The sequence below is a fragment of the Papaver somniferum genome, unplaced genomic scaffold (assembly GCF_003573695.1).
Source record: "Papaver somniferum cultivar HN1 unplaced genomic scaffold, ASM357369v1 unplaced-scaffold_22, whole genome shotgun sequence".
NCBI lineage: Eukaryota > Viridiplantae > Streptophyta > Magnoliopsida > Ranunculales > Papaveraceae > Papaver > Papaver somniferum.
Window position 1 is genome coordinate 3,061,994 of NW_020632152.1, and position 14,013 is coordinate 3,076,006.

Genomic DNA, 14,013 nt, shown 5'->3' on the forward strand with positions numbered 1-14,013 from the left:
AATTCCAAAATTGTCCAGATTGCTTGCAGTCCAGGAGTCTAGGCTTGAACAGGCACATGCCATGTTTCAAAAACCAGAGCATAACCCTTATTCACAGACCTACAATCCAGGATGGAGAAACCACCCTAACTTTTCATGGTCAAAAGGACCCACTCAAGGAGGACCATCTCAACCCAATCAGAGCTATCAAAACAATCAGGGATATCAGAACAATCAAGGTTATCAACACCCGAGAAACCCTCAACAACAATCAAACTCTCAACAACAATCATATCCTCAACAAATACCGACAAGAGATTATCCACCCTAGAGGAAATGTTCCAGAGTTTGATGCAAAGTCAGAAAAATCTAGATCAAAAGATGGATCAAATATGTGAGAGAGAAAAGGGTAAACTTCCGAGCCAACCCCAACAAAATCCAAAGAGGATATTTCAAACAGGCACAACATCCTGCACTGAAACCTCACCTGATCAAATCCATGCCATTACCACCCTCCGAAGTGGTAAAGTCATCGAGAACAACGTGGGCGAACCTAATGAATCTGATACAAATTCCACTGTCTCCACAACCCCAGAAAACCAAAGAATCTGAGCAAGTTGGAAAATCTGACAATTCTACTGCTGTGAATGTCCCTTTGCCAACTCATTCTCCTGTTGCCCCATTTCCTCAAAGATTGATCTATCAACAGAAAAGTACCCATTACAATGAGATGTTAGATCTGTTCAAGAGAGTCAACATCAACATTCCTTTTCTTGAAGCAATCAAGCAAATCCCTGCTTATGCCAAATTCCTCAAAGACTTGTGTACTCAAAAGCGCAAGCTCAATGTGCAAAAACGTGCTTTCTTAGCTGAGCAGGTGAGTTCCATCATTCTGAACAAAACTCCACCCAAGTTTAGGGATCCAGGATGTCCAACAATTTCTTGCACTATAGGAGAACACACGGTCAATAAAGCGTTATTAGACCTAGGTGCAAGTGTTAACCTACTGCCATATTCTGTTTATGAGCAGTTAGGTCTTGGGGAGTTGAAACCAACATCTATCACTCTACAACTGGCAGACCGATCTGTCTAGATTCCTCGTGGAGTGGTCGAAGACGTTTTGATCAAGGTTGACAAATTCTATTTTCCCGTAGACTTCATTGTCTTAGACACTCAACCTGTACAAAACCCAGACTGTCACATTCCTGTCATCTTAGGACGTCCTTTCTTGGCTACGTCCAACGCGATCATCAACTGTCGGAATGGAGTGTTAAAACTGTCTTTTGGTAACATGACGGTAGAATTGAATGTGTTCGATATTAGTCAACAACCTGTGAATCTTGATGATGATGTGCATGAAGTTAATATGATTGAAGGATTAATGCAAGATTCGTTGACTAACATTCTATCCGTCGACCCCTTTCAAGCATGTATGGAGAACTTTAACCCTGATTCCTATGATGATGCATACTGTAGTGACGTCCTATCTCTGCTCGAATCTGTACCTCAAATGGACGTCACTGAAAGGAAATATGAAGTGGAACCACCCCTACTCTCTGATTCCAAGCTTATTCCATCCATTGTTGAGCCACCCAAGCTTGAATTGAAAACATTGCCTAGTACGTTGAAGTACGCATTCCTAGGTTCTTCTGATACTTTACCTGTCATTATTTCATCATGTTTAGACACGGAACAGGAAAGTAAGCTTTTAGAAGTACTTAAGGAACACAAAGAGGCCTTAGGATGGACCATCTCAGATCTCAAAGGAATTAGTCCCACCATTTGCATGCACCACATTAACCTTGAAGAGAATGCCAAACCATCGAGGGAAATGCAAAGGAGACTTAATCCTAACATGAGAGATGTAGTCAAAGGAGAGATCCTGAAACTACTTGATGCGGGTATCATATACCCAATTCCCGATAGCAAATGGGTTAGTCCCATTCAAGTTGTGCCTAAGAAGTCAGGCATTACTGTAGTTCAGAACGACAAGAATGAATTAGTCCCTACTCGTACAACCACAGGATGGCGAGTATGCATCGACTACAGGAAGTTGAACACAGTAACAAGGAAGGATCACTTCCCGCTCCCTTTCATTGACCAAATGCTAGAACGTGTGTCTGGACACAGTCACTACTGTTTTCTAGATGGCTTTTCCGGTTATAACCAAATTCACATTGCTCCAGAAGATCAGGAAAAAACTACATTCACGTGTCCATTTGGGACGTTTGCTTATAGACGTATGCCCTTCGGGTTGTGTAATGCACCTGCTACTTTTCAGCGTTGCATGATGAGCATTTTTTCTGACATGATAGATAGTTTTCTCGAGATCTTTATGGATGATTTCTCTGTTTTTGGTTCCTCGTTTGACGAATGTTTGAAGCATCTTGCCCTCGTGATATCCAGATGTAAAGAAAAGAACCTTGTTCTAAATTGGGAAAAATGCCATTTTATGGTGAATTCAGGAATAGTTCTAGGACACATCATCTCAGAAAAGGAATTGAAGTGGATAAAGCTAAAGTTGACCTCATTCAACATCTACCACAACCTTGCTCTGTGAAGGAGATCAGATCATTTCTAGGTCATGCTGGTTTTTACCGGCGATTCATCAAAGATTTCAGCAAAATCTCCAGACCTCTGTGCAGTCTTCTCTCCAAAGATGTTGCCTTCAATTTCGATGCTGCTTGTGTGAAGGCATGGGAGGAATTAAAAACCCTTCTCACCACCGCTCCTATAGTCCGACCACCCGATTGGAAGCTTCCGTTCGAACTTATGTGTGATGCCTCTGATTATGCTGTTGGTGCTGTTTTAGGACAGCGAGTTGATAGACTACCATATGTGATATACTATGCTAGCAAAACCCTTAATGATGCCCAACTCAATTATTCAACTACCGAGAAGGAATTGCTTGCCGTCGTTTTCGCATTAGACAAGTTTAGATCTTATCTGATAGGGTCTAAGATCATCATATACACAGACCATGCGGCTTTGAAGTATCTTCTTTCCAAGAAGGATGCTAAAGCTCGCCTTATTCGATGGATACTCTTATTACAGGAATTCGATCTCGAAATCCGTGATAAGAAAGGTTGTGAGAATGTGGTTGCTGATCATTTGTCTAGATTAACTTTAGAGTCTATTGATGAATGTGAGCTGATTAGAGAATCATTCCCAGATGAACAGCTGATGTCTATCTCAGACCTTCCTTGGTTTGCTGATATTGTTAACTACCTCGCTACAGGTAGGATGCCCTCACGTTGGTCGAGACAAGACCGCTCTAAATTCCTGGCTGAAGTCAAACATTTCCTTTGGGATGACCCATATTTGTTTAAGTACTGCCCAGACCAAATCATTAGGAGATGTGTCCCCAACACTGAACAGAAAGATGTGATATCTTTCTGTCATGACCAAGCATGTGGAGGCCATTTCAGTGCCAAGAAAACCGCTGCAAAGATCTTGCAGTGTGGATTCTATTGGCCATCATTGTTCAAGGATTGCCATGATTATTGTGTTGCTTGTGAACGCTGTCAAAAGCTAGGAAGCATTTCGAGGAGAAACATGATGCCATTGAACCCCATTTTGATTGTGGAGATTTTTGATGTTTGGGGGATAGACTTCATGGGTCCATTTCCCATGTCTGACAGCAAGTTGTACATCCTAGTCGCAGTTGATTACGTTTCTAAGTGGGTAGAAGCCATAGCAACCAGAACAAATGACCACAAGGTGGTACTTTCATTTCTAAAGGAAAACATATTTGCACGTTTTGGTACCCCTAGAGCTATCATCAGTGACGGCGGTTCACATTTTCGTAACAAGTACTTTGAGTCTTTAGTACGCAAGTATGGCATAACTCACAAGGTTGCTACTCCGTACCACCCTCAGACTAGTGGACAAGTGGAAGTTCTAATAGGGAAATTAAGCACATTCTGGAGAAGACGGTCAACCCGTCCAGGAAAGATTGGTCATTGAGATTGAATGATGCTTTGTGGGCCTATAGAACAGCTTATAAGACACCAATTGGCATGTCCCCCTATCGTCTAGTGTATGGAAAGCCGTGCCATCTACCTGTGGAATTAGAACATCGTGCCTACTGGGCAATCAAAGAGCTGAACTTTCTCTGGACGAAGCTGGAATTCAAAGGAAACTTCAACTCAACGAGTTGGAAGAATTGAGAAATGAGGCTTATGACAGTGCCAAGCTGTACAAGCAAAAGATGAAGATATTTCATGAAGCGTATTCTGCGCAAATCCTTCACTCCTGGTCAGAAAGTCTTGCTGTATGACTCCCGATTACATCTTTTTCCAGGAAAACTGCGTTCCAGATGGAAGGGTCCGTACCTAGTACGCACAGTTTTTCCTCATGGAGCTGTAGAGCTGGAGGATGTCTCCAACAAGAACGTTTTCAAAGTCAACGGGCAGAGATTAAAGCCATTCCTTGAGCCATTTCCACCCGACATTGAAACAACCAACCTGGAGGACCCAGTCTATGTGGACTAAACTGGTCCACTCTTTCCCTAAATAACCAAAAAGTTTTCCAAATTTCCCTAAAAACCAAAATTTTCGTTTTCCCATCAAAACCAAATGTCTTTCCCAACAAAACCAAATTTTTCCAAAAAGTCCAATCCCATTAAAAACCAAATTTTCTTGTAGATAATGTGTTAGTTAAATTTCCTTTGTGTATATTTTGTGCTCATCCATTGTGACTCCTAATATGATGGATTTTTGCCTTGAATAACGGAGTTTTAATCGAGCTGCCCGTACAATCGGGTATTCTCTCTCCTTTTACTCTACTCAGCATGTTCCTCTTCATATATTGTTTTATAATTCTTTCCATATTTTGAAACATTGAGGACAATGTTTAGTTTAGGTTTGGGGGTATAGAGTAGATACCATGATAATTTGCCATAATTGAAACAAACTCCATCTTTTTGAAAAAATTGAAAAATTCCAAAAAAAAAAAAAAAATTGAAAAATCAAAATTGAAAAAAAATTAAAAAATTAAAAAAAATCATAAAATGGAGCTCATTTACCTTGAAATGTTGACTCTTGTGCAAATTGTATTTTTATTAGGAGTCTTAGTCTAGATATTTAGGCACCCTGATTCTAGCACAATTCACATAGTGATAAGAAATTTGCACGCGCACGATCTACCAATACATGTATGGCCTCGATCTTCAAGGTGTTTGATAGGAAGTTACGATTGCCAATCACTTTAGAATACTGAACGAAACTTGACTAGCTTGTTCTTTGGTTGGTTGGGATAGAAGGTGGAGGTTACATTAAGAAAGACAACAATCGAATTTAACTGGGTGCATCCAAAGGGATACCTCTTGCAAAGTGTCATGTAATCTTTTGTTTCTTTTTGTTATGTATCAAAAGTGTTTCCTTATGCCAAAAAAAAAAAAAAAAAAAAAAAAAAAAACGATGTATATATTCAGAAAAAAAAATACAAAAAAAAAATACAAAAAAAAAAATCAAGTATTTATCAATTTCATCATCTCTTGTTCCAAAAATAAAAAGAGAATAGTCAATGTAAATAAGAGTCATGTAAAGAGTCATTTTGTTGTTTTTTGTAATAAGCAAGGAGGGTGTATGCCATTGATGTACAACGCGAGTAATTGTGAAATACCTCCAACTCATTCACAATTCTCGTAAAGTCCGGACAGCTAGCTAGATTTCGACCTTGGTTCTTAGCCTGAGAAACTATCTCTTGGTGATTAGTAGTCATAACTTCAGATCTTTCTTTACACATGTATAGATACACTTTACACTCTTATCACATGTTTTTTTTTGTTATCAGTGCTAGGATTGTGCCTTTGATAGCTAGATTGACATCTCCATTTTGCTGTGAGCTTAACTGTTTTGCACATGTCACATTTGATGGAATCTGAGCTTATATTTTGACCTAGAACTTTGTAGGTACGTTCTAAGCAAACCTTCACGAGACTTCAACTCGTCCACTAGGGACACTTAGTGGTTTAAAAGGCTTAGTGCATACGCTAAATGCATTCGAGAGACCAGCGACAGTGGTATAGTTAGGATTTCCTTAGTTTTGTTTTACTTGAGGACAAGTAAAATTCAGGTTTGGGGGTATTTGATGAGTGCCAAATATTGTATATATTTATCCCTTTTTGTTGGCATTTTAACTCATCTTTTGTGCATTAATTCTACATTTTATCCCATATTCTGTATTTTCATTGTTTTCAAGAATAAATATTTTTCTTACTTAATTTTGCATTTTTAGGTAATAAATAAAGTCTGGATGAATTGCGGAGCGGAATAGAGCAGAAAAGTAGTGAAAAGCCGGGAGGAATTACGCAAGGAAGCCGCAAAGAATGGAGCGCACGTCCAAAAAGCTGGAAATGGGCTCAACAAAAACGTACTCGATCGTCATAATTAGATTCTTTCCCTATAAGGGTATGGCGAGTTGAAGGAGATATTTCCTCGAAAAAAGAGGACTGGAAAAACACCTTTTCTCCATCATCAACACCTTATGCAAATAGGGATGTTTTGATATTTTCACATATCTCCAAAATCTACTGCAAAGTCTTCCTATACTAAACTTCCAGTCTGAACTATGACTTAGTAATTGCATGTGACCTGCAAATTTAGGGTCCCACTTTTCTAAAAGAAAAGACAAATTAAGTATTATTGCATATATTGCAGGGAATGTAATGGTAACGCGACGATCTTCTCGTGCGAGCCAAGGAGTAAATGGTGGAGCCCAAACAGAAGGACTCGACGATATGGAGCAAGACGAGGCTCTGATTCCAGGCGAGGGACAACCCGATGACCAATATAGGGAAGGACTAACTGATAATTCTAGCTCCGAAGGCGAGGGAAACACCTTCGAGAAGCATGATGATATTCATCTTACTCAGCCAGGAGGGTTGAACCGCTTTCCGAGACAAGCAGCAAACAGTGAGGTCAAGAAGGATAGCCCTTCCGACCTCGTCGATGCTAATGCTGCTATCGCAGCCATCCTGAAAACCCAAGAGGCACAGAATAAGAGAATGATGAAATTAGAAAGGCTTAATAGAAGGCTGGAATGGAGAAACCGCAGGCTAAAACGCAAAGTATCCAAGAAGGTACCACTCACCACCATTTACGAAGTCCCAGAGGAGGGAAACCCTTTCGAGCATCTGCAAGACGATGATCGAATTAACATCCCTGACACCTCGAACGAGGAAACAACGGATCGATTTCCTAAGGGAAGTAGAGGTGTGACCGACCGCGAGGATAGCCTATCCGAGGGGTCATCAGATGTAGATCCCATACACAGACGAAACAAGATCGACGAAGTAAATATCGGCTGCGAGAGAGATCGAGAATCTCGCAGCCGCTAACCCAAGAAGAGAGGAGAATTCGAGGTCAACTCGTTCTATGATTGTGTCATACGTCGAACAACCGGACGATGACTCAGGCGATCAAGACATCGCCATCATGAACTATATTTCTCGCCCGAGAGAGCTCTGAGAAGAAGAAAGAAGGCCGAAACCAGGCGAAATGAGGATGAACTCCAAGCCCGAGTCGACCGACTCGAGGCGATGTATAGAGAAGCTACAGGGAAGTAGGAGAATAAGAAGTTGGAAATAGTTATGCAAGAAGCAGGATAATCTCCCTTATCCGAAAATCTATTAAGACTGCCATTTCCAAGGAAATGCTCCTTACCGGTGTTCACACCCCCGTTCACAGGAGCAGGAGATGCAATTGAGCACCTTAGGACTTATTGTATGACACTGACCCAATGGGACCACTACGATGTGGTGTTGTGTAAATTTTTCCCGGCTAGTCCAAGAGATGAAGCCCTATTATGGTATAACAATCTACCCAAAGGCTCAGTCAAGTCGTTTGCTCACCTATACGAGATTTTTTTAGAAACATATATTCATAATAGTCGAATCCGCCCAGAAGTTGATGCATTGTTTCAAATATCTGGAGGACAGAACGAGTCGCTTCGTTCCCTGGTGACTCTATGGAGAAAACTATGTGTTGAGATCAGAAAGTTCCCTGAAGACTATGCGATCTTAGGTTTGAAGAATAGTTTGAGAAAAACAGACCCTCTTTTTGTTCGCATGTACGAGGCCATGCCAAAAATCTTGGGCAAATTAATAGAAATCCAAGAGGACCATATAGCCTTGGAGGAGCTCCAGGATGGAACTTACGACAAGATGGAAAAAAGGAACTAGTAGAGGAGCAAATGTGGTAGAGCCACAGAACCCTCCAGTGCCAGCCCAAGGAGCAGGGAGATCCAACAACGGGTCAACCCAGTTCGACAAATATCGGACTGGAGGATGGAAAGGAAGAGACCAGACCCAACAGAAGAAGGGAAAGTTCATTGATCCAGTCTATACAAAACTGAATACCCCCATATCCAAGATCCTCAAGAAGATCGACGGACAACATAAAATCACTTATCCATGGAACAGAGGGCAGCAACCAGAACGAACTAAAAATAGGACTGACTTCGGCGAATTCCACCAATTTCACAGCCACACGACAGACTCGTGTAGGGACTTAAAGAAGGTATTGCAAGATATGATTAACGAGGGAAAGCTCCAAGAGTACATTCCACAACCAGCAGCTCCACCCAACACTGGGGCAACCATACATCATGTGGAGATCCCTGGAGAGGCACAGTACTTAGGATGCAATACCATTTCACACTCGGCGATAACCACCCCCGTACGAGACGAAAATATTACTGGAAGAATTCACAAACGAAACTTCAAAGGCGATGAAATTTTCAGTGTAACTAGGGAGCCCCCAATCGAAGAATGGATGAAGCTACCCATCATCTTTTCGGCTTCGGAGGCACCAGAAGGAGGACAAATCCATAACGATCCACTAGTGGTCAATATGGCCATCGCACTCCCTGAGCACGAGGGCGAGGAATAAAAGACTAAAGCACTACCCCGGGCAATGCCCAAAATATTGATCGATGGTGGAAGTTCTGTCGAAATCTTATTCTATGAAACGTTCAAACAAATGGGCCTCAAAGACGAGTGCCTCATACCCTCGACCTACAACATATTTGGCTTCAACGGGTCATCAAACCGCCCAAGAGGAGAGATAACATTAGAAATCTGGGTTGGAAGAACCCTTACCCTAACCACTTTCTGCGTAGTAGATGTACTATCACCCTACACAGCCATTTTCGGACGATCCTGGGTCCACGTAATCAAAGGAGTGGCCTCAACTTACCATCAAAAACTAAGATTTCCTACACCTGATGGAGTGTAAGAAATTATTGGAGACTCTGGTGAAGCAAAGTATTTCTACAAGATGGACGTCCAAAATGGCGAGAACGAAGTAAATTCTGCAAAAACACAGGTGAGGAGGGCTAGTGATATTGATAACTCGAGTGAAGCTCGCGGATACACTACAACATGCGATGCACCAACACGCTTGTATGACGCCTCAGCCTCGTGTAACACCATAACCTCGGGACCGACCATATGGTCCTTATAGCAATCACAGAACCTCCCTGATGAGGGAGAAATCGAACCTCGTCCTCACAACAAGGACCGAGACACCCCTAAGAAGAGTCATGGAGAGTATCACACAGGAATCAACCTGGAATGGAGAATGTCGCCACCCAACCAACGAGTAACCTTTAAGGAGCTAACACAACCAAGCTCACGGCATATCATGCTACAACCACCACCATCTGGCAACAGCAAGTCATCGACAGGACACATCAGAATCTCTTCCCAAAATTTGGCTACTGATTGGATTATAGACGTTGCGCCCACAGGCGCTTTACTATCCTTATTGGACTGTTACTCGGGTTATAGTCCTTGCCTCGAACAAAAATGTCCACCTCAGTCAGGCACAACATACAAAAGGCGAGAGCACACCCTCTTCCAAGTCCTCGGCGATACATTAAGTCCTTGGCCATCCATCAAGAAGGCACGAACGCTGCCAAGCCCAATTAGGCCACTAAGCAAGTTTACCTCACAAAGTAGGCCGGGAACAAATCCCAAAATGTTACTTTAAGCTAATGAGAAGTATTAATGCAATTATAGCTTATCCCTCACTAAGTACAATATACAGCCCACGAAGGTTGATATCTAAAAGTTAGGGCTTCGAGCCCCTACATGTAAGAAGGTCATGCGACCCCCCTTGAAATGTACTAAGGGATCACACCCTCTTTTGAAATTAATATAACTACTCCTTTTGTGTATTGCTTGTTTACGTTATGTAGATTTCAATTCTTGTCATAGCATGTATTTACTTTTCTTTTCTGATTTTTATATGCATATAAGTTAGTTGCATCATACTTGCATTTCCAGCAAACACACAAATATACTCAACAACTATGGCACGGTGCTGGCCACACCTCTCATCCTACAACAAAAAAATGCGGGTAACATCACCCCCAGTTACCTTACACGGGCAACAAACCTAAGGTAACGTCGTCCTGATCATGATATCAGACGATGTCCTAATATGACAGGAGATACCCAGATTTGGCAACCCTATCTTACGCAGAAGTAAGAGTTGATCAACCAAGGTATCACCCTTGACAATATGCTTCGACAGCAAACTCAAGGAACAAGTGCTCCATAATTGGCACTAAACAAAACATACAAAGCTAAACGAAGGTTGCTACAATCCTAGTTTAACACCATAAGAGATAGCATAACCAATTAAGGAATTGATCACTCCTTGGATATGTTACCTAAGGTTGGACCAAAAATATACAATCGAAACCCCTTCATATCCAGATCATGGTAAAATTGTCATACGATCAAAATTAAGGCAGTCGCCGAACGACACTGTCAAAAGAAATTGGTAACAATGTTAAAAGCGCCTCCCACATACGAGGACTTACCAAAAAATAATAACATAGTCATGCCTCCTACAACTGAGGACTTTCCAATAAAGACGAAAATATTTCCACAAAGGTGCGTATAAACCCACAAACTTATATTCAAAATGAGAAACTAGGAGAAAGAAGCTAAAATAAGCAGATATCGCTTACATAAAGCGATGGGCAAGCTCTAGTTTGTGCACCACCAGGAGCCTCTTGATCGTCGTCCCCTTCATCCTCGACGTCAGTAACATTATGCACAGGCTCGGACTCAACAACCGGGGGAGGGACCACGATGTTCCCAGCATCAGCGACGGAGACTCGTTGACGCTCTCAAAGGACGACAACTTTACAAGCTTTTTTTATCAAAACCTTGTACTCCGCATGAAGGTTATTCAACTTCTCATCCCTCTCCGCTTGAGAAGCAACTAATTCTTCCTTATGAATACTCACCAACTCGTTAAGCTCCTGATCAAGGCCTCGCCTAGCCATCCTCTCTTATCCCAACTGACGCTCCAACTCAGACTTTTGCTTGCAAGCCTCTGCAAGAACAAAGCAAAAAGATTAACTCATGCGAAGTGTCATGGCAAAACAATACACAAACTGATGCATAAGTGACCTTCGTTTTCAAACAAAACGGCGGCCAAATTTTGTTCTAATCGAATCTTTTCGGCATCTAGAGCACTAAGCCGAGCTTCCACAGGAGTCACGGCCATATCACCATGAGTACAAGTTCGCATATGTCTATCCCTCTCCTTCTCCAGGGCAATGTAATCCCGCTTAAGCCTCCTCAGTGTTTCCCTATCACCTTTAGCTTGTGCTATGATAGGCATATGATCGCATTGCCAATTAATGAGCCCATCTTTCTGCGCTCTAAGAACCTTGATCTCATCTGAACGCTCCACAACTGTTCTCTTCGCTTTCTCAAGCAAGTCCCGTAACTCCACAGTGCGTCTCCGATGTACCTCAACGTCCTTACGCAACTTCACATACTCTTGTTCTAAGGGGTCAATCTTACGCTGGCGTGCGCTGACATCGAGTCTAAGACCACTGCGTTCTCTATCATATCTATGACCAACATTATCTAACTGCTCCTCCAATCGTTTGACCATAACTACCAATACAGGGACTATTTCAGAAGTCTCATCCCTATCAAGAAGGTGCAATATTAAGGATATAGAACAGATAAATAGCTTATAATTCCTTCTTATCCTGGTGAAAGGCCAATGCTCCATCCTTCTCCGATGCCAATTCAGTACGAAGCAGTTGAACCTCTTGCTCAGTAGCTTTGGCCTTCCTCATAGTAGCACGATCCTCGGCTAGCATACCAATCCTCAAATTGTTGCTCTAAAAATACAACAATACCAGTCAAGACTGGGCAAAAAAAAAATCATCATACAATGATGAAAAACTGAAACAAGTTAAACAACGCATACAGATATCACCAGCTGTTGTTGTGCAGACCTATCCAAAGACGCCAGGACACGAGCTTGCTCGTCACCGCTAAGCTGAGAATGCGTATCCGAGTGTATGATCTTCATCGACTTGGATCCGCCACTAAACCAGGGCGTAGAAGAAGAAACACCAGACGGACCCGCTGGAGCAGAAGGAAAACCACTAGCAAAATTGCTTGGTACACTCGGGGTATCACCACCAACGCTCGTAGTCACAATAATACCATCCCCTACCTCGCCACCAACACTTTCACCTCTGCCAGCGATATCCATCGCCTGGGGCAGAGTTATCTCCGATCCAAAGGCAGCAACAGGATCAGAAGGATCAACCTACAGAGTTTGATCAAGGTCCTCGAAGAACGAATCAGAAACATCCAACATTTCATTTTCACCAAAAAAATCATTCATATCCACCTCCATGGCATGTTCAATAGCAGAAGCAAGAGCATTCGATGGCCCAACACCATCAGCTAATCTTCTCCTCTGCCAAACCACACACATACAATGGATTCTAAGGCAAAAAACAGGGGCAAGGTATATATATACGTCAAAAAATCAGGACAAGTATTTTTTACCTTAGCATCCTCACTAGCTCGGACTGACTGAAACAAACGCCTACGAGGGATAACCCACTAAAGCTCCCAAGGCTTATAGGCAGGCAGATGGGCGTGCATCTCAGGAATACAAGGAAGAACATTACCAAGATCATCCCAACCATAAATGTAAGGACCCACAACTCGGATAGGAGCAACAGGCCACTTGGGATCATGAGTCTTACGAATAGTACGCTGAGTAGCAACAGGAGGATCCAAATCGGAGAGATACTGAGAATATTGAGCGCTCGTCCGAGACCTAGAAATCCCAACTCCAAAACCATCATAAGTATCGGATTGGTGACACCAGTAGTTCTCCACAAAAGTATCAGAGTTGTATAGATCCTTCTGATCGGGAGTAAACCGATTCAGCTCGTGCTGGGTGACCTTGCCTTGACTTCGACGATTACACTCTCGGGCGATCCGATAGAAGTTACCATTGGGATGATAAATGGCTCGTTAGGGATCGAGCTTACATAATGCCTCGTACTAAAAGGGATTCAACGGAAAGTACAAAGGAAGACGAAGGCCAACGTCAAGTTAACCCACTGAAATTATGATCTCGTTAGGGCCACAGGGGTTTTTCTCGAAGAGATCCTTGGAAAGTACACCGAACTTCCCCTCAGGAGTGGCAAAAGAAATTTTGAACCGCTGGAGACGATGGATAACCCTCACCAATTCCAGAAATGCCTCATCAGACAGGCCGGAAAAACGCTCAGAACTAGGGGTTCTCATCGGAGGTTTTCCAGGACTGATAAAAAAGCAAGCGGAAGCAAAGAAGTGAGAACAATGGCTAACATAGCAAAGAAAAACCAGACTAAAACAAATATACACCGGCAAAAACTGCCGGAAACAATGGTGGCAAAACTTCACAGTCGGAGCAAAAGAGGGAAGTTACCAGCCAAAATGACTGTAATAACCACATAACCCAAAAAAGGGAAGGAAACAATGACAAGGATCATTGATACTAACAAAATCGGATGATTACAGAAAAAAAGAGATCGACGATAATCATCGGAGAAAGTAAAGAAAAACAGAAGGGACCATACCGTCTTGAGGAGCGAGATGGGGAGTTCCTCCCAGACATTATAAATTTATTTATAGGAGACAAACAGTTAAGAAGAAACAGCAAGAGACAAAGGAGAGAAAGAATGAAAAGCTCTGAACTCTAAAAA